This window comes from Pan troglodytes, chromosome 8 (genome assembly GCF_028858775.2).
Source record: "Pan troglodytes isolate AG18354 chromosome 8, NHGRI_mPanTro3-v2.0_pri, whole genome shotgun sequence".
Lineage (NCBI taxonomy): Eukaryota > Metazoa > Chordata > Mammalia > Primates > Hominidae > Pan > Pan troglodytes.
The window spans coordinates 101,898,934-101,921,522 of NC_072406.2; the positions used below are offsets into that span (position 1 = coordinate 101,898,934).

The window sequence follows — 22,589 nt, forward strand, 5'->3', positions numbered from 1 at the left end:
AAATACTTTGAAAAGAGAACGAAAAAAAGATTAGTGGATGTCCTATCTAGCTTATACTTCTGGATTTTCTCTGCATTGCATTGTCTTTGAGCTACTTTATGACTCTATAAATTGCAAAAAACAGAGTAATACAAATAATTCTTTTTCAAAGGAATGCAAATTGTGGGGGCCCGACCCTGTAATCCCAGTCACTCAGGAGGCTTAGGTGGGTGGATTCCTTAAATCCAGGTGTTAGAGAGCAGCCTGGGCAACAGGGTGAGAGACCTCATCTCTAAAACAAATCAAAATAACCCACAAAGAACTAGTGGTATACCATTGATTATTGTCCTATGGCTATCAGTTTTGTAACTATAAAGTAAATTCATTTTAGCATTCCTGATGGGTTACTTTATTTGTCTGCTCTTTGGATCCTCATTTAAACTGACTGTAATATCTTACTGATTTAGTCATTGACATAAAATCATAGACACATGCTTATTTTATATTTGTGTGTGAATCAAGATTCCTCTTAAAAAACTTATCCTTCAACATACTTCAGAGTGTTATTATGATTAAATTAATCAATGTATGTAAAGCAATTAATACAGTGCCTGGTACATAGTGTTCAATAATGTTAGCTAACTTATAAGAAAGGAAGAAGGTAATGAAGAAGTGATAATGTTAGGTAAGACAAGTTAGGTAAGAGAAAGGTCCATTAGTCTACCTATCTTACTCATTCCTGTTTTCCCAAAACAGATATTCAGAGAAAAGTTTTGTTAATCAACAGAACAGCAATCAAAATTCTAACAACACAGCTATTACACAAGAACAAGATCTCAGAAAAATCAGCTAACCTCTTGGATCCCAATGAGAATAATAATATTCACTTCAGTAGTTGCTTCGGAGGCTTGCTGAAGTAAGGTATGTGAAATGGGGGTCTGTGAATGAGCTGGAAGAATTATTGTCCTCCAAACAGATTTAGGAAGCATACATCTGAGTGTCTGTTTAAATTCTATGCCTTCTGGCAGGTGGCTGAAATGCCTTAGTGGGCCAGGTATAAGAAACAGGCAGCTCTAGCCATCTATTTTTATTTTAGGTAGAGATCAAACACTTGATAGAGATAGAATATTTTTCTATTACAAGAAAAACAATAGAAAAATATGATGATAGATGAAACAAATACTCTAGCCTAGAATCAGAGAAGGAGCATAGAATGGGATGGTGTACTGGGAGGGAGCAGCTCTGGTTAATTGTTGCCACCTAAGAATTCAGGTCCAGAATTTTAAAAGAGCAGCAAGAAACCTTAATTATTAGTGATATTTATATGAGCTCAAGCAAGTTAGTAAACATACATAGTAACCAATCCACATTTATCATCCCTTTGTGACCTCTCTCTTAGGCCATTTTCTTGTATATGTTCTTTGGGTGGCAACTACTTGTTGGTGACACTCATCACGAGTTGCTTATCACTGAAGCCATTTTTTACTGGCATGAATAGAAGATGAATGCCAGAGAACTGTGTGGTCATTTTTGTTAATCTGGCTGGAGTTGTTAGTATTTAATAAAGAGAACATGTAAGAAATATTTGTAGTTCTGAGTCAAAGACATTGATACTTTGTTTTGTCCATCACAGGTTGCTTTGCCATCACAATCTGTAAATGTGGTGAGAAAGGGTTCTAAATATGTCCATCCTTTTAGGAAACTTTGAAATATAGTAAAAAATAAATAACTTTGAAGTAATATACATATGGATTTGAACCCCAGTACTCTGTTGTTTAAGCAGTAACTTCTGTTGTTTAAGCAGTAACTGACCAGGGATAATCAATGTCCCTGATCCTCAGTTTCCTCACTTATAAAAAGAGAATTAACAGCTGCTCAAGGAATCAACCTGCTTTTATCTTCCTGCTCTGCCATCTTTAATGTGGAACTTCCAGCTCTTTGATAAGAAGGTGGCTGTTGCATCTACAAGCATTGCTTCTGAGCTCTAGGCAGGAAGAAGGGAGAAGAGTGAAGGTTAAATGACATAGGTCAGGTGAGTGTGCTTTCCTTATCAAAATTCAGTAGCTTTCTTAGAAGTCACACCTAGTAGACTTCTGCTTATCAGCCATGCTATCCATCATTGGTTGCAAGGGAACTTGGGAAATTAGGATTTTTTTTTAGCTGGGTACACTTCCATTCACCTGGATGGCAGAGTTTTAATACTATCAATGAGAAATTGGCTACTGGGCAAAAAACAAAGAAAAACAACCAGCAGTATCTGTCACAGGGCTCAATAATCCAAAATATTATTTATATGATGACTTCTATCTCAGCTAGTCTCTCTCCCTTGTCATAATATTCAAAATGCTGGGCATATAATTTGTGTGTGTGTGTGTGTGTGTGTGTGTGCACATGCATGCACATCCAATCTGGTTTCTTGCCCATTTAGCTGGTATATCAGAAGTATATTCTTCCTAGGTAATCTTCATAAAAAGTTAAAAATTAAAAAAAAAAGAGAAAGGATATTTTTTATATAATATGCTAAGAAAGTAATTTTGGGTTTTCTTTTTGCTGAAGATTGCTACAATAACAACAATCATTTTCATATCATAATAACTAAAAATTTACTGATAATTTACTATGTGCCAGACATTGTACAAAATATTCACTATGTTCATCATGAAAACTCCATAATGTAGACTCATAATCCCTACCCTACTAATAGGGAACTGATGCTCAGAGAAGTTAATGTACTTAAGATTACATAGCAACTATACAGTGAAGCCAATATTTGAATTTGGATCTGTCTGATAGCAAAACTCCCGCTCTTGGTCACCATATTATACCAACAGCTTGCAAGATGCCTAACACCTACTTCTGAGGACTCTTTCCACACTTTATTCTAAATTTCAAATCTTGGTCTCACTATTTGACCTATACCACAATAATAATTGTTGTAGATAAGAATCATCAACGAATTCTAAAACTAGTGGGAAAAGTAGGATGAGAAACAGAATATATGCATATTTTCAAAGTATCTCCACACATGATACTTATTAATTACAAAGAGAATAAGAGTAACTTTACAGTGGAGAAATCAGGCACACATCACCATAACCAAGTAATGAACCTTAACATCACTAGTAATGAGACATACCAACATCATGTGATTCCGGAAATGATGCGCTGAGAAGGGCACGGCATCACTTAACATGGTATTCTTATAGAAAATGTGTAACCTGAATTTAATTGTGAGGACACCAGACACACCCACCTTAAGGGACATTCTACAAAACAACTAGTTAGGTCTGTCTTCAAGGGTCAGTGTCATGAAAGGCAAAGAATAAATGAGGGAATGTCTTAGAAAGAGACTAAGAAAATGTGACCACTAAGTGCAATACATAATCCTGGATTGGATCTAGGTCCATAAAAAGAACACTAGTGTGACAATTAGCAAAATTTTAGTAAGCCTGTATATTAGTTAATAGTGTGATATCGAAGTTAACTTCCTGGTTTTTATAATTGTACTATTACGTAGGGTGAAAAATATATGATAACTGTTTTATGCTTTCTTTGCTGATGGGTTTTTTTGCATCTTTTTTGTAAGTCTGAAATTATTTCAAAATAAAAAGTTAAAAAAACTTATCTCCTAGTTGACTTGTTTACTTATTAAAATTATGTCTGAACTAAAAGTAAATGGACTCTAAGTGTATCTCCAGCAGCTTTCTCATCTGCTCTGCATTTTGTGTTCTATCTCCCTCTAATAGGGTGCCATGTTCAATGGTGGCAGATCTGAGAGAGAGCTATTTACACCCTAGATAGCATACATTTGTATGTTCATTATGCAAAGTTTCTGGAAAATGAAAGAAAAATGTTTTGTTCTAATAAAATTAATATATTATGACAGTTTGCTGTCATGTGAAAGTAATGTCTTGGGAAGAAGCTTTAAAAAATTTACATAAAAGAATTGTATGGGCTAGCAGTGGCCCTGCATTCTATCCCTTCCAAAGCCACCACCAAGGTACAACCTCTACTCCTCTAGATTAGATCTAGTCACATACTATCTCCTGGCAAGAAGAAATTTCCTCATCCCTCCTTCAGCAACGGAATGGAAACCTTCTCTCAGGATTTTAAAATATCCTGAGGAGTTACATCCCCAGGTTGGCTGTTGAAAGACAACATTGACCAGCCAATATGTAAAGAGGAAATGCAGCAGTAGCTATTGTTAGACCTCAGAGTTGTAATATAAATAATTCTAAAACTTTCCCCCAAGTGTCCTGAACAGCAGGGGAGAATTATATCAGGTAGGATGCTTTGGGCTGCAAGTAACAGAAAACTCAGCTCAAACTAGCTTAAACAATGAAGTTTACTAACAGACCATCCAGAGCTCAGAAGGGTTCCAGGCCCAATGCTATAAGGGCTCCATTCCATTTCTTTGATATTCTCTTGGGTGTATCAGGTTTGTCTCCACATTAAGGCCCTAACTGGTAAGCAAGGGCTTTCAGCAGCAAATAGGTACACACGTTTCTTTGTTCATATACTACAGAAGAAAAAACCTTTTACCTAACCATACTACAGAAACCTTTCCCTTCAGTCTGACTGGGTCAACTTAAGTCACATGCCCACGCCTCTACCAATAACACTGCCCAGGGGAAACTCAAATATGAAATAAATGAAGTCTGAGTTTCAAAACCAGTCACTGGTAAGGTGGTGGGATTACCATGAGTGGTTAAGAGTAAGCAAGATACATTCCTAAAGCTGGCGATGAGGTTAAATTCTTTTGAGTCACGGGCCTTGTGAAGGAATAGTGGACACCTAAAGAAAACCAGGGCTTTGTCAGGGAAAGGAATGAGAGCAATGGAAGCTGAGGAAGTGAATTCCCACCCCTGTCAATCTGGAGTGTTGGTCCAACAGAACCCTCTACCAGCAGAATTATTCCTTTGATATCTCTCTTTTTAAAAAAGGGTTATACCACTGTGGGAAACGGTATGTAGTTTCCTCAAAAAATTAAAAATAGAACCACCATATGATTGAGTAATTCCATCTCCGAATATATATCCAAAATAATTAAAAGCAGAATTTCAGAGATATTTCCACACTCATGTTCATAACAGCATTATTCATGACAGTGAAGAGGTGGAAGCAGCCCAACTGTACAACAGGTGAATGGATAGAAAAATGTGGAAGATACACACAGTGGAATATTATAAAACAGAAGGAAATCTTGTCATGTGCTACAACATGGATGAGTCCAGAGGTAATTTTGCTAAGTGAATTAAGCTAAGTGATTTAAGAAGACAATCATTGTGAGTCCATTTATATGAAGTACACTCACAGAAGCAGAAAGTAGAATGGTTATTACCAGAGGCCAGCCAGGGAAGTGGCTGGTAGGTGGAGAAGTGGAAGTGGAGACTTATTATTTCATGGGTATAATGGATTTGCAAGATGAAAAAGTTCTGGAGATCTGTTCTACAATGATGTGTATGTGCTTAACACTACTGAACTGTACACTTAAAAATGGTTAAGGTGGTAAATTTTATGTTGTGTCTTCTTAATCACAATGAAATTTTAATATGGAAAAAGAAGTTATAAAAGCCCCTTTATAAATCAATTTTAAACCTAAAAAATGTTTCCAATAAAAAAGAAAACGATACAGAAAAGGAATAAAACTCATTTCAAATAATGCAAAAAGAGAAAAAATAAGGAAAACAATGCCAAAATATTGAACAAGAAAGAGTTTCTTGTTTTATTATCTAAAATACAATTGAAGGATAGACAAAATAGAGCAGGAGTGAAGGTACACAGTTCTAGAATCCTTCAGTGAAAGCAAGGCAAGGTTTTGTTTGTTTTCTTATGTAATCATACAGACACTGCTTTCTTTTGTATACCTACAAAAGATGTAAAATTAAGTATCACAAAAGACCCTACACAGTTCTCTCCACACAGGTTGTATCTATAATTCACAAATATATCCACAAAATAGTTTTCAACCACATTTAATTTTTAAAATTATTTTCCTGGTTTATCATAAAAATTCATACACATTTCTAATTCTATTTCATAATATATCAGAATTGGGTCTATTTTAGATGAATCTCTGCTTCCAATTTTGTGAAAAATTTGTGAGCCTGAGAAGATATTTATTTATTTATTTTTTGAGACGGAGTTTCGCTCTGTCACCCAGGCTGGAGTGCAGTGGCGTGATCTCGGCTTACTGCAAGCTCCGCCTCCCGGGTTCCTGCCATTCTCCTGCCTCAGCCTCCCAAGTAACTGGGACTACAGGCTCCCGCCACCACGCCTGGCTAATTTTTTGTATTTTTAGTAGAGACAGGGTTTCACTGTATTAGCCAGGATGGTCTTGATCTCCTGACCTCGTGATCCGCCTGCCTCGGCCTCCCAAAGTGCTGGGATTACAGGCGTGAGCCACTGCGCCCAGCAAGAAGATACTTATTATCTTGTATCCAGAAACTCCTGGCACTTAGCCACATACACCAATGCTAATTTGAGAGGCAAAGCACAGGAATGAATTTTCTGGAAGACAATTCTTTCTGTATACAACAATAGGGAACTGGTTAAGTAAATAATGTAGCCACATGAACGATTATTACCCATTAAAAAGGATCATGAAGAGTCTATTTATTAAATGGGGGAAATAAGTAAAAAGGAAGAAACAGAATACTACATAAATACTGTTTGAACATGACTATAAAAGAAACAGGCCGGGTGCCATGGCTAATGCCTATAATCTCGTACTTTGGGAGGTCAAGGTGGGTGGATCACCTAAGGTCAGGAGTTCCAGACCAGCCTGACCAACATGGTGAAACGCTGTCTCTACTAAAAATACAAAAATTAGCCAGGCATGGTGGTGCCCACCTGTCATCTCAGCTACTGGGGAGGCTGAGGCATGAGAATCACTTGAACCTGGGAGGCAGAGGTTGCAGTGAGCTGAGATCATGCCACTGCACTCTGGCCTGGGCAACAGAGGGAGACTTCATCTTAAAAAAGAAGAAGAAAAAAGGAAACAGACAATATTAACAATAGTCAATATTTGAAAATATATATAGGAGGGACCAATGCGGTGGCTTACACCTGTAATCCCAGCACTTTGGGAGGCCGAGGCTGGCAGACCATGAGGTCAGGAGATCAAGACCATCCTGGCTAACACGGTGAAACCCCTTCTCTACTAAAAATACAAAAAATTAGTAATACTAGCTACTTGGGAGGCTGAGGCAGGAGAATCGCTTGAACCCAGGAGGTGGAGGTTGCAGTGAGTTGAGATTGCACCACTGCACTCCAGCCTTGGTGACAGAGCGAGACTCTGTCTCAAAAAGACAAAAAAAAAAAAAAAAAAAAAAAAAAAAGTAGGAAAAGACTCCAAAAGAAATATATTTAATAGATCAAAATATTAACAGTGGTAGACTTTGGGTGGTGTATCTTTGGAGAGTTATTCTTTCTACCTTTGCTTTGTTTTTTGTCATACCCCGTAACACATCTAAAATGTTTACTGAGAGAAAAAAATGGACTGGGGTAAACAAAATACTGTGGGTCCAAAGGCTCACTTATGAAAACCTCAACTTTATTACTTCTCTTTTGGCTGTTGAGAGGATCCACATCACCTCCTCCATCCTGCATTTTTTATTTTTAACGTGTTTTTATTAGTTGAGGTCAATATAAAAATACTACTGTAAACAAAAATAAAGACAGATTTAAAATTAAGTGGCTCTGTTTTCTCAATGACTTGACTCCTTTGCTATTTAAAATTTTGTTTCTGAGTAAGAACAAATTCATATTATACTGCAAAAAAGTTAATTTAGAACAAAATGAGCTTCTTGATTGTTTGAAACAGTATTAAAATAAGTCTTCTACCTGGAAATATGAAAATTATTGTTCAAAGGGATATACAGTAGACGCTTAAACAACATGAGTTTGAATTGTTTGGGTCCACTTATATGTGGATTTTATTCCATCTCTGCTGCCCCTGGGACAGCAAGACCAACCTCTCCTCCTCCTCCTCCTCCTCTTCAGCCTACTTGGTGTAAAGATAATGAAGGTGAAGACCTTTATGATGATCCAGTTCCACTTAATAAATAGTAAATATATTTCTTCCTTGTGATTTTCTTAATATTTTATTTTCTCTAGCTTACTTTATTTTAAGAATACAGTATATATTTTGTATGTTTGTATATATACAACATACAAGATATGTATTAATCAAGTGTTTATGTTATCAGTAAGGCAGTCAACAGTAGGCTATTAGTAGTTAAATTTTGGGGGAGTCAAAAGTTTTGTGTGGATTTTTGACTGTGTAGGGGGTTGGTGCCCCTAACCCCTGTGCAAGTATTAATATTACAATTTGAGAAGGTGCCTAAACTTCTTCCATTTAAGTGCTCTTTAAAATAGTGCTGTCATTCTGCTTCTGGCAAGCACATCTTTACATAACCATGAACTATGTGGAAATTCCAAGATCAGAATAATTTAGATTCTGTCCTTCGGAAACACTGCATTTATCTCGTGTAAGATGATTGAATGTCCTGCTGTAGATGAGACAGCTCTAGGTTTGAATTGCAAACCCTAAGACTCAAGTGTGTGTATCTTGCCCAACTGTGATCTCAATCAGAGTGGTCACAGGGCAGCTCTCAGCTAGAATCTGCAGCTGCTGCTTTTCCCTGTCTAGGAGCACCTGCCCAGTGACAGCTGGAGCTCAACCTTCACATGAGTTTTCTATTTAGGTGGTGTGCATAACTGAAGGAGTGATTTTGAATTTTAGTTCTGCCTCATACTACTGTGGGGGCATTGGATTAATTTTTGTGGCAGGAAGGTGTATTGAGATAAATAATTCTTCATATTCTCCATATCCTGTGCTCACTATCTTTTTTCTAAGCGAGACTCTTGGTATTTTCTTCCCCCAAGGTTTTTTTGCACAAGGAAAGCACAAGTTATCATGGAGAAGCTTTTATTATGTAATGGTTCAAACTCTTCTAGATTCTGCTAGGTGTTCCCAGAAGAGGAGAAAGACACGTTGAGAGCAACAAGAAGGATGAGACAAATACCTCCCTATCACTAAAAAGGGGGTGTGTGAGGATGACAGGATTCCTGTGATCTTGAATACCCTTGGTATAGTGGCCAGAAGAGAAAGCTCAGACAGGAGGGCTATGTGTTGAGGTATAGCTTGAGATACTGTGTTCTCCTAACCTCTCAAATATTTTTGGCATTGTAGGTCAGACAGAAGCCATGGAGCAGCCCCATCTAGAGTAAGCTTTTCTGGACATCCCGCAGATACTCATGCAGACGGAAGACAGATGACAGGACAGGCATTCTCCATGCTTTGGCACATTGGGCAAGATCCTAGAATCCTGAGTCATCTTGTGAGGGAAGCCCTCAAATGGCTGAGATGTCATTTCCTGCCATTCCAATGTAATCATGCTAGTAGTTGATTTTAATTAAACTTAAGAAAATAAAATATCTGTACATTTCTTACACATTTGAATTTGTATGTATTCCTGCTATGCTTGTTTGAGCCTCTATTTTTTCATCTTATCCTGTAGATAAAAACACTTGCCTCATAGGTCATTGTGAGGCTTAAGTGAGGTAGCATGTTAAGTTCCTGGGATGGTGCTTAGGCATATTTAGTGGAAGCTCAGGTGTTTATTCTTTTTTTTTTTTTGAGAGACAGAGTCTCGCTCTGTTGCCCACGCAAGAGTGCAGTGGCACGATCTCAGCTCACTGCAACCTCTGCCTCCTGGGTTTAAGCGTTTCTGGTGCTCCATCCTCCAGAGTAGCTGGGATTACAGGTGCCCGCCACCTCGCCCGACTAATTTTTGTATTTTTAGTAGAGACGGGGTCTCACCATGTTGGCCAGGCTGGTCTTGAACTCCTGACCTCAAGTGATCCACCTGCCTTGGCCTCCCAAAGTGTTGGGATTACAGGCATGAGCCACTGTGCCCAGGCTTTTCTATCATTCTCTCTGCAAGATGGGACTGGCAGGACAAACGGCAGAAGCTGGTATCGGGGCTTATAGCTGGCCTTGGGCTAGGGAAGGATGAGGGGCAACATTTTCATAGTAATAATAATGATAACTACCACTTCTTAAGAACCTATCAGTGGTTTTTAAACTGCCCTGCAGAGTTCTAGGATTCCATGGAGGGTCTCAGGAGCTGCAGTGAACAGAGGGGAGACCAGCGGTTCACGTTCAGGGCTGCCTCCTCTGCTTCAAGCAGATCAGTTTTGCTCTTACCTAATATATTGATCCTCTACATAACATTTTGTTTGAAAAGTAGTGTATCTGTTAAAAATGTTTGAACACTTCTACAGAAGTATTGGATCAAGTTGATAATATAAACAAATACATATTTGCCCAGGCTTCTTCCTTTCCAAGCTTGGGCAAAGCAGATATGGGGACCAAGAGGCAGTCCCGAATCAATATTCAGTGTGATTTTTGTAATGTTACAATAGTAGGAACAATTAGGCTGTTCCTCCCTTCATCCTTCCACTTGTGCTATGCAGCAAGCAGCAAAAGCAATACCCGGTGAATGAGAACACTTGTGTATTACAAGCCGGGAGTAGTCAGTGGGCATATACCACCAAAAGAAAGTGGGGGTTCCCATGCCCAGAAGATGAGCTGATGACCCCCTTAGCTTGGTGGTATGTCCTACCTTGCCTCTGTAACCACAGGAAGCAGAACACAATACACAGATAAGCACTCACAGACAGACAGACAGGCAGATCAGCAGGTACTAAAAATGTAAACCTAAGGATGCAACCAAGAATCACCACAAATTTGAGGAAAATTGCAGAGGAGTTCCAGAAGGAGAGAATGGTGGGAATGGACAAGAGAGGGAATATACGAAGAATAACAGAATAAAATACTTTTTTTTTTTTGACACAGAGTCTTACTTGTCACCCAGGCTGGAGTGCAGTGGCACAATCTCGGCTCACTGCAACCTCCGCCTCCTGGGTTCAAGCCATTCTTCTGCCCCACTCTCCAGTAGCTGGGATTATAGGCACGCACCACCATGCCCAGCTAATTTTTATATTTTTAGTAGAGACAGGGTTTCACCATGTTGGCCAGGCTGGTCACCAACTCCTGACCGCATGATCCGCCCGCCTCGGCCTCCCAAACTGCTGGGATTACAGGTGTGAGCCACTGTGCCCAGCCTTAAAATATCTTATTATCAATCAAAGAAATAAAACTGCCAGTGAAAGGGCCCATGAGCTATTTAAAATAAATACAAACACAAACTGAAAGACTCCAGATCATACCTTGACAGTTCATGGTAAAGTTTCAGAAAACTAAAGAGAAATATCTTAATACTTCTGAAAAGAAAACAAAGTAAAACAAAAATGGATTACTTAACAAAGGAATGGAGGCTTTTAAGATAATCCAACAATATTCTCAAAGTATAAAGATAATTTTTAGATATGCCATCATTTAAAGAAAACAATTAAATAGGCTCATAGGATCCTAACAACCTTAGGAGTATAACATAGAGAAAACAGAAGTGTTATTTAAACCCAAACTGACCATAGTAACATCTGAATTCCAAAGATGGCGGTTGTGACAAAATTCACATCAATGAGGAAACCAATCTTTATTCTGATCTTCTCTTCTCAGGGCCTGGGAAATGGAGAAAGGAAAGCCTAAAATTATGAAGCCTCTGCTGGTTCCTCTGGGCTGCTAAAGGAAAGACCTGGACTACACCATCCCGTGTTTCAACATATTAATGAGTTTTTGACGTACAAAGGTTGGCCTTTGTTAGTTAGTGGTGGAGAGACAAGTCATTCTGCTAATAAATTGAGAAGGATGACCCTAGGGAAGGCTGGAGGATGAGAGGTGTGGAGTGAGATGGGCTTGCATATCACGGCTGGAGCCTGAACCTGTAGAAAACAGTGGCTTGGAAGGAGGCATTCCCTTCAGATGGGGTGGCTGAAGGGCTCTTTATTTTCAAAACATCATTTAATTTTTTACTGTGAACAATCTTTAAGTTTATGAAAAAGATGCAAAAATAGTTTAGTGGGTTTCCATACACCCTGCACACAGCTCCCCTAAATGTTAGCATGTTACATAACCACAGTACTATTATTAGAACCAGGAAATACACAGTGGTATAATATTACTTATTATACTATAAGCCCTTATTTGAATTTTGTCGGTTTTTCCACCAGTGTCCCTTTTCTGTTCCAGAATCCTACATTGCATTTAGTTATTTCTTCTCAGTCTTCTGTAGACTGTAACAGCTTCTTAGTCCTTCCTGCTCTTTCACGACCTTGATACATCTGAAGAGTACTGATCAGTTATTTTGTTGAACATCCCTCAAATTGTATTTTCTTTCCTTTTCTTTATTTTTTAGAGACAGGGTCTTGCTCTGTCGCCCAGGATAGGTGCAGTGATGTGATTATAGTTCATTGTAACCTCGAACTCCTGGGCTCAAGTGATCCTCCCACTTCAGCCTCCTGAGTAGCTGGGACTACAGGAATGCATTATCACTCCCTGCTAGTTATTTTTATTTTTAGTAGAGATGAGGTCTTGCCACATTACCCAGGCTGGTCTCAAATTCCTGGCCTCAAGTGATCCTCCTGCCTCAGCCTCCCAAAGTACTGGATTACAGGCATGCACATCTGTGCCCGACAAGTTTTCTTCTGATTGGACTGAGGTTATGCATTTTTGACAAGAATGCCACAGAAATGATACTGCGTTCTCATGTAATGGGATGTGTGCATCATATAATGCGATTCATGATTCTTGTATTACTAGTGATGTTGACCTACCACTTGATTAAGGAGGTTTTTGCTGAGTTTCTCCATTGTAATGTTCTTATTTTTCTCTGGATAGTTAATAAATGTCTGGAGAAAATGCTTAGAGACTATGCAGTCTGTTTCAACTCAAACTTTCACTCAGATTTTAGCATCCATCTATATATCCTTTCTGCTATAATTATCATTGTGGTGTCTGCCTAGTGGTCATTTTCTATTTCTCTCTATCCTTCTACCTTTATTAGTTAGATTTTTTTCTGCAGTGGCCAGGTCTGGGCAAACCTGCCCCCAAGTCCGAGGAAGCTGAGAGGCCAAAGATGCTGACAAATCCAGTTTCTTCTTAGAAAGAAACAGTTAATAAAACATCCAGTTTCTTAGAAACATTAAATGAACAGAAGCCATGTCTGTGTCTCAGATGGGCACAAGACGAGACGGTAGGTCCCCACGCCATTACCCCCAAGACCCAGGTCTTATACACCATAAAGGAGGGGTAGTTCAGAAAGGATGTGTAGGGTAATTGAAGTATGATAACATCAAGGTTGTTTAGCCTAAGGTCAGGATTTAAGGTAAGTGCCTGCTCTTACACAAAAAGCAACAGATAAACTAGAAATCTTGGTGGCCTTCCCAGAACAGGGGTTAATCAGAAGCCAACATGGCAGAGCATCATCCAAGATGGAGCTGCTTTAGCCACCACAGAATTCTACTCTAAGGAAGAGCTGTCTCTTCTCCCCTACTTCTTTATTTAATCAATTACTTCAATATATCGTCACAGGAATATTTATTTTACCACGTGGGTTATAATCCACTATGGTTAATATGGTTATTATTTAGCTTGTTGTTCAAATTGTTCCAGCTTTGGTCTTTTGGAGATTCTTTAGGTTGATGCCTATGTACCTTTGACACATCTTACTTTATTTTAAAGCATTTCCTTACTTTCTGGCACCATGAGATAGTACAGGCTCATTTTGTAATTTCCCTGACCTGCCTAGGACCAACAAGTTCTTGAAGGAACCCTAGTTCCTTTTATTTAAGAATGGTATTTAAAAATCAAATCTGGGTACTAGGCATGCTCATTATTACTGGAGTATCATTGCTTTTAGGCCCTATCACTGGGCATATTTGCATGTATACTAACCCCTGTTAGTATACACTGACCTGTGTACATATCCTTGTGTGTATACACTTCTATATTTCTGTATCTAACCATGTATATGTACTAAAAATGATGAGTTGCCAGGTACAGTGGCTTATGCCGGTAATCCGAGAATTTTGGGAGGCTGAAGTGGGAGGATCTCTCAAGGCCAAGAGTTTGAGAACAGCCTGGGTACATAGTGAGAACCTGTCTCTATAAAAAAATACAAAAAATTCACCTGGCATGGTGGCACACACCTGTAGTACCAGCTATTTGGGAGGCTGAGGTGGTAGGCTCGCTTGAGCCCAGTAATTTGAGGCTGCAGTGAGCTATCATCATGCCACTTGCACTCCAGCCTGGGTGACACAGTGAGACTCTGGCCCTAAAATAATAAAAATTATGAGTTCATACTAATACATCAGATTCCAATTCAATATCAGAGGGTTCATTTGAAAGACTTTTAAAGACAGGAGTGTCCAAAGTTAAATGTCTGGTTTATGTGAAAGTACTCTTTCCATCACTATAGCCTTTTAATTGTGACCAACATACACACAAATGGCTTGTATGTATGTCAAGGAAAAGGGGTCCCTGTCCATGGCTAGAGCAATATAATGCAGAATAAGAATATGAGATTGTGAGATGACTTATAAATTACACTAGCTGAGCAAAGCAAAAGGTCTGAACCAAATGTAAATAGGAAAATTTAAGGCCCCCATAAGTGACAGATGGCATATGCTATGCCATTTCTACTTTCTGTACCAATGGCAGATATCAACACATGACCACTACACACTGACTAAGCAAAAACATAGCTTCAAATTTGCAGACATGCATTTCAGGCAGCCACTACTAAGCAACTGGAATTCACACTGTAGATGACTCCTATCCCTAGGTTAAACAAATGAACAGCTAATGTAAACCATATTAGTTGGGAGAGGAGGGAGAACATTATCCATTGTTAGATTTTGCACAAGTTACAGAAAAAGCCTGACATAACATGGTCAATGATGTTCAAAAATTCAATGACATGAGGCCAGTTCCTAGATTTTGGCTCATGATATAAGGTTTCGTATCATCTGGTGGCCGGTTCTTCATTTTAGTTTAGGTATCGGTGGGACAGACTGTTAATCATGTGTGTAGCTGAGATTTCCAGGTCAGCATAGTGATTCCAGGCATCTTCCAATTGAATGGGACTTGTTTCTATGACTGATCCTAAGATAATGGAATGGATAATATTGTGGACGCAGGACCTACCCTCCACATTCCTACTTAACAAGATGAAGTTGCTGTTCCATCCTGTCTGGGATTCTCTCTACCTTCCATGTCAAGCCTCTCCTGTGCAAATTTAGCTCACCCCAATTGAAGAAATATGTTGAGTAGAGAATGGGAGCCAATCACCAGTCAGGTTGTATATGAGTTTACATGATGGTGAAGGTTTCTTATACCTGGTAAGAGTAGCTAGCAGAAAGCTGCAGCATGAGCTAATGGGAAATAAGAGGGGCAACTATGATGGAAAAATGGTGAGAACAATAAAGAAGGTAGGTACTCTGGCAGAGGGACTGCAGAATAATGCTTACCCTTGGGCCTGTGAGTAGAAAGTCCCAGAAGAAAAGAGGATAAGCTGAATGCAGTGTAGAAAATCTGGCTTTGTCAAATCAAATAGAATTCATACGGAAAAATTCTCACAATATAGTGTTCACTAAAAGTAATGTGGCCAAAAATCCTGTGAATATAGTTTGGTCCCTAAGTGTGTGAATGTGTGTTTCCTTTAAATGTGTTATATGCCTACTACGGTAAGATAGCAAGGACAGGGTGGAGAACAGGAATGCATGGACATGGTTTCTGCCCCCATAAGGCTTACACTTTAATGCAATAGATAGCTTTGAAAGTAAACAAATGTTAAGAGTGATTGTATCACTGGTTGTCACATTAGGGATGAGTTTATTTTCTTCTTTATAAATTGTATTTTCCATGTTTTCTACAAGAATGATGTATGCCTTTTATAATGAGAGAAAAGCAACACATCTTATATTTTAAATGAACAAACATTACAAAAAAACAAAACAAAGAAGACAAGGCCACAGGAATCAATTCACATTCATCAGGCTAATAACAGCTTTCTTTACAAAACAGAATACCAATTTTATGTATTCAGCTATGTTCAAGGTCTTATAATAGTAGCTGAAATTATACGAAGAGGGTTAAAAATCAATCTTTGCTCACAAGGGAGATTAAATTATTGTTTGTGTGGTGCTTATGGCACACGGAGCTGAGGGGATAGTTAGCAGCAGATAAAAATATTATATTTCTTTGATTAATAAGGGCTAACTAGATGTGTTCATATTTTATCAACATGCAATTTAATTTGATGTAGCGTAACATTTTCTATCCTCTGATTTGCAAAATGTTTCCATTCTTGGATGAAGATTTAGGAGATACTCTAATACACTTTATCAGCAGCACATTGCCAAAGCATCTCTTAGAGTAATAAAACTTGAAGAATGCATATCATTACCTATGCTATTGCTAACTTCAATGTCAGAAAAAGCTTGTCTTACATTTTTAAAGTAGAGTAACGCAATATTAATAATAGCAACTACACTTAATGGGCATTTACTTTGTGCAAGACATTTTACATCGATCATTTCACTGGATCATTCACAACAAAAAAGAATCACAGGTCTATAATCTCTTATCTAAAACTCTGGGGACCAAATGTGTTTCGGAAATGAGAATTTTTTGGAATTCAGGATGAAATTGGAATCCTTTGGAATATACTACATAAATTGCATACATTTTGTAACATTCCAAATGGGTACAGGACAGTACTATGTAATGAAACACATTAATCTTACTATTTCTGCGAATAAATGTGTGAAAATTCACACTAAGTGAAACAAAACCATAAATAATATTACAATTTATTTACAAAAATATATTAGTAAATTCATTGGTAAATAACATTTTTAAATAAATACGTTTATTGGTAAATGAAATAGGAAGATAAATATAGACCACACATACCATAAGCTTTTAATGTGTTTTGTCACTTGTGAAAAAGCTTCTTATTTCTAAGGAAATTTTAAATAAAATTTAAAACTTATACTGATGAAAACTAACCCATAACACATATACATGCAATGAATGTTCATTACCTTTGATTGCCTGAGAATCTTGGAGAAGAGGTTGTTCCAGTATTACCACTGCCTATGAAACCAGGTTGGAGCTGGACATCTGATGAGCCAGAAACAGGATTGTCAAGAGATGAAGCAGCATTACCACAGAGAGCTTTATTAAAGACTTTTCCCAGTTTCACCTGCTTCCTTAACACAGGTTTCTGTCTAAGCAGTTTCTCTTTAATTGAGTAAATTGTCATCAGCTCTTGCTCACTGATAAATGTACATCGTTCAAGGCCAGCAATTAATCGGTCACACATTTTCACCATATGATCTATGGAGATTTTTTTCACCCAAATTCATGTCATCATCATTACTACTACCATCTTCATATTGATCTGCATTTAACACCATCTCAGCAATTTCCCCATCACTCTTAGGATGCACAATGGGTTCATCATTATCAATGTTAACCCTTTCTTCAATGTTAGCTTCTTCTAACTTATTTACACTTTTGGTTGATAAACTTTTGGCATAGGTAATGAATTATGCTACCATTGTTTTCTCATTAGAGTCATGAAATCTTTCAAAATCTTCATCAGCTAGGTCACTTTCAAACATAATTGTAGCCCAAAGTCTGTGCCAAGCATTTGTTAATGTTGACTTATCAACGTCGTTCCAAGCATTAGCAACTGTGAAGATGGCATCCTTAAGATTAAATTCTTTAAGGATGTCCTGGATTTTCAGGCCTCTGTTAACTGAAGCAAGGATGCTTTTCAAAAAACTGTTTATACTTGCTCTTCACGGCGTGTAGAATTCCTTGGTCACAAGGTTGTATTACAGACGTCACACTGGGGGGAAAGTCAATGCCAAAAGCATTGCTCTTCGCAAGATGTTCAGGAGGGGGTTGTGCAGAACAGTTATCTAGAAACAACAAAATTTTGCAATTGTCTTCCAGTCCAGTTTGCAATGAGCTCATGCTGCTGGCACAAAGTGCCTATCAAACCAGTTGGAAAAGATTTCCCGTTACTGATGCTTTCTTGTGTGCATAATAATGTACAGGTAAATTATGCACACCTTTTAAACACCTTGGATATAGGCTATTTCCAATCACTGCCAATTTTATCTTGTGTGTGCCTGCAGCATTAGCACACTCAAGAACAGTTAACTTTTGCTTAGTATCTTTGACATCTGTTGTTGCTCTTTTGTTAGCCATTGTTAAAGTTTTTCTAGGAACATAGCACCAGTACAAAGCTGTTTCATCAGCACTGTAAATTTGTTCAGGGCTAAGATTTTCATCAGATATTACCTTAGCAAATTCATCAATGTAATTTTCAGTAGCTTCATCATCAGGAGAAGCTTTTTCACCACAGATTTGAAGATACTTGATTCCAAGACACTTTTTAAATTTCTGCAGACAGCCTCCTGAATATTCACACTCTCCTTCAAAGTTCAGTTCTTCATGGTATATTCTAGCTTGTTTCACGACCAACAAACCAGTCAGTGGTGTATCTTTACTTCTTTGTTGTCGAACCCATTCAATCAACACAGGGTCAAGGTCTTCATTTTTGGCTCTATGCAATGTTTTTCTATTTTTCATTAGTTCCTGGTTATCGCTGTCACTATAAAATTTCAACAACTTGTCTGTTTCTTTAAGTTATATATCGTGGTGGTTCCCATACCATATTCTTCAGTAAGACACCTCACAGACATACCACCATCAAGTTTCTGCAATAACTCCACTTTCTAAGATATTGATAAAGACAGATGCTTCCTTTTCTTCTTCTCACTGTTACCCATAGGTATATCTTTAGCCCTTTTCGACATTTTCCATGGAATTAATCCCCAAGTCAGAAAATATCAGCAAATAGCAGAGGCATGTGTGACTTACGGATACAAGTGCTGAGACAATAGAGGCTTCATATTTGTTCAAAGTAGGTTTTCTTTGGCATATAATCCTGGTGCCAAACTTACAAAAACACTTTGGGTTTCACAGTGTTTTGTTTTTTGTCCTGTTTTGGAATTGCAGAGTAAAGACTGTAGACCTGCATTAAAAATATCATTTTAATGATGAAAAGACTGAGGCTCAGTCAGTATCTTGCTCAAGGTTATGCAGCTATTACTTGTCTTTTCTGCTTATATTTAGTCTCCTAACATTTGGTCACTTTAATAGACAGAAAAATGTTTGTTTTTTCTGGTATTGTCTGCCAAGATGATTTGAGCTGGAATATTTTTAGCACAGGAACCTGATACTCTTATTTGATTGACACAGTCGGTAGTTGAGCACCAATGCTGAATAACATGGAGATGCTGTGGCAAGAGGTTAGAGTTCCTAAATTTATAGTTATTGAATATAGATTTTTCTTTTTGTACCAAATGATCTGTTTGGTACTTACTGCCTGTTACTGCTTCACAATGAGCAATCAGGAAAAATGAAAGAGCTCACTGCAAATGTCCCAAACACTCCCACAAGTTTTCCCTAAATATCCACTCATTTAAAAGGCTTTTTTGTTTGCTTGTTTCTAAACTGTTCTGAAAATTGTACATCCCAACTGTGACTCAGAATTGTTAATCAAGTTCAGAATTAAAACACATTTTAGACATTCTAATAAAATGTTTCTTTTAATTTAGAATTTAGAAAGAATTCATTAGCATTTTTCATGACTTTTAAGCTTCTGTGGTTTGAGCCTTATTTCATGTACTCTTTTATAAGTTCCTATTGGAAGGCCAGCTTTTCTTCCTCATTCTCATCTTCCCCAGATATGTTTAGATCTTCCTCAAATGTCTAATATGAACTGCTACAAATGCCTGAAGTTTACTGATTCACTCCTAAGTCTTTCTTTCTTTTTCTATTGGGTTTAAGAGCAGTCCTTTTGGCTGGACTGTTATAAAAATGAGTAAAGCACAGTTCTATAAGACAAAATTCTAACCCCCCCAACTGACTGAATGGACCCCTCTCTTGGCCAAGGGCATTCCAAAATAAACCTGAAAAACTAGTTTGGGCCATGATGGGAAGGGCGGTGGTTGGGCATATCTCATTGTACCCTCCTCCCTTTGGAATTCAGGCACAAGTGATCAGCGTTAACAATAAAACAGAGATCTTAAGACTGGCAAAACAGACACTTTGTAGCAATAAGATACCAAACTCTAACCTGACTCCTGCACAGCATCACATGACAGCAGGCCCTGAAAGAAACTGAAGTATTTTACCCCAAAATGTATTTCTTTGACATATTTTGAAATGGCTCTGCAAAGCTGTCTCCTGTGGGGAAAAGGATTCTATAGATAATCCTTTTTCTTTTCCAGATCTTTTCCTGATCCAGGAGAGACTAACTAAAGGTCTTACATAATACCTTTTCAGGCCTGATCAGAGACATTTGCCATCTATTCTCTCCGAAGCCTGCTACTTGGAGGCTTCATCTGCATAATAAGAACCTTGGTCTCCACAACCCCTTATTTTAACACAGACATTCCTTTCCATTGATTCCAGGTCTTTAGATGATAACTTAACTCTTTCAACCTATTGCCAATTAGAAACCATTTGAATCCACCTATGACCTGGAAGTCTCCCTGCACTGCCCACCCCCAATTCGAGTTGTTCTGCCTTTTCAGACTGAACTAATGGACACCTTACATGTATTGATGTCTGCCTGTAACTTCTGCCCCTCAAAAATGTGTAAAATCAAGTTGTAACCCAACCACCTTGGGCACATGTTCTCAGGATCTCTTGAGACTGTGCCTCAGGCCTTGGTCACTCATATTTAGCTCATAATAAATCCCCTCAAATATTTTCCAGAATTTGGCTCTTTTTCATTAACAGTTAGTATAATTCAGAAGTGTTTCAATTCTAGTAAATAATTGGGTATTACGTGGAATACCTGGGTGACAAAATTATCTGTACAACACCTGTGACATGCAATTTACTCATGTAAGAAATCTGCACATGTACCCCTTGAGCCTAAAATACAAGTTGGAAAGAAAAAAAAATTCTAGTAAATATGAGAAATGTATAATATTGAGAATACATTATATATTATCATATTATATATTTTATATATAATAATATATATAATTTTACTCTATAAACTTTTATATTTCTTTTACTTTTAACTTTTTGACTCTGTAATAACACTTAGTTTAAAATACAAACACACTGTACAGCTGGGTAAAATATTTTCCTCCCTTATATCCTTATTCTATGAACTTTTTTTAATTTTAAATTTTTTTATTTTTTTTTTAAACTTTTTTGTTAAAAACTAAGATGTACACACATTGGCCTAGGCCTACACAGGGTTAGGATCATCAATATCACCATCTTCCACATTCACATTTTGTTCTACTGGAATGTTTTCAGGGGTAATAACACACTTGAAACTATCTTCTTCTATGGTAACAATGCCTTCTTCTGGAATAACTCCTAAAGGACCTGTTTAAGGCTGTTTTACAGCTAACCTTTTTTTTTTTTTTCCAACTGCCTTTTTCCTGAGGCTAAAGCTAGTCAAGTCGACTCTGAAGAAAAATCACCACGACAGCTTACATTTGGAAAAACTTTGCACATGCAAACTACAAACTAGAAAAATATGTCAGATTCCTTCACTAAGGAGGTAATGGGATCTCATAGCCTAATACACAGTAAATGATTAGCAAAGAAATGCTTTTTTTTCTGACACATTAAATTTTCTTGTTTTTTGTTTTTTTTTTTTGAGACAGGCTCTGCCTATGTTGCCCAGGGTGGAGTGCAATGGCATGATCTTGGCTCACTGCAACCTTCGCCTCCCAGGCTCAAACCATCCTCCCACCTCACCCTCCCAAGGAGCTGGGACTACAGGTGCACACCACTACACCTGGATAACTCTTGATTTTTGGTAGAGACGTGGCTTCACCATGTTTTCCAGGCTGGTCTTGAACTCCTGGGCTCAAGCAATCTTACTACCTCAGCCTCCCAAAACACCGGGATTACAGGCATGAGCCACCAAGCCCAGCTAGGACACATTAAATTTTAAAAAATGTTTATTACAAATTCAAAAAGATCTTATAATAAAAAAATCTCACCCTTTCACATCTCCAGGCCTGCTTTCCAGGGGCAACTATTCTTATAATTTGTTTTTAGTATTTTTGGCAATTACTATACCAAATACTATAAATACCATATCTTTAAATGATATGCTCCTCCTAATATTATTTCTTCATGTATCAATTATAGATATCTATTTACTTCCTACAAAGACAGACAAGCACTTAGCTCTAGATAGTTACATATATTTTTTCCTGTACTGGTTACCTTTGCACACTGAAATAATATGCTTAAACTTCTACATCCTGTTGTCTCATTTCTTGATTTGCACTTTGTTAAGATTTTGGTATTATAGACATAAGACTCAATCCTTTTCTTTCTTCTCTTCCTACACTCTTCCTTCCATACCTCTGCTGAGCAAAACCTAGGCCTTACAGAATATAATTCTAGCTCTTCTTTAGCATGTCATATAGGGCCCTTTATGATCTAGCCTCTGCCTACTTTTCTTATCTCCTGCCATTATCCACTTCAGCTAATGTTCACAGTCATGCTGAGGTAGGTATTTAGTTTTTGGAATCTTTTGTGAACTCTTGTTCTTTTTATCATTGTCTCACAGCTT

At 37.8% G+C, this 22,589-nt stretch overlaps 1 protein-coding gene across 3 annotated transcripts in view; it reads right to left on the reverse strand.

Annotated features, from left to right (window-relative positions):
* PANK1 (pantothenate kinase 1) overlaps positions 1-22,589 on the reverse strand; it is a 120,351-nt gene that overhangs the window by 94,460 nt on the left and 3,302 nt on the right. Inside the window, exon 2 of one of the 3 annotated variants that reach the window (XM_063780873.1) lies at positions 16,996-19,001. The exons of 1 other annotated variant lie outside the window; for it this stretch is intronic. The gene's annotated coding sequence lies outside the window, so the exon portion shown is untranslated. The remainder of the gene's footprint in view (positions 1-16,995; positions 19,002-22,589) is intronic. One more of the 3 variants, XM_054659776.2, reaches the window with a different exon arrangement.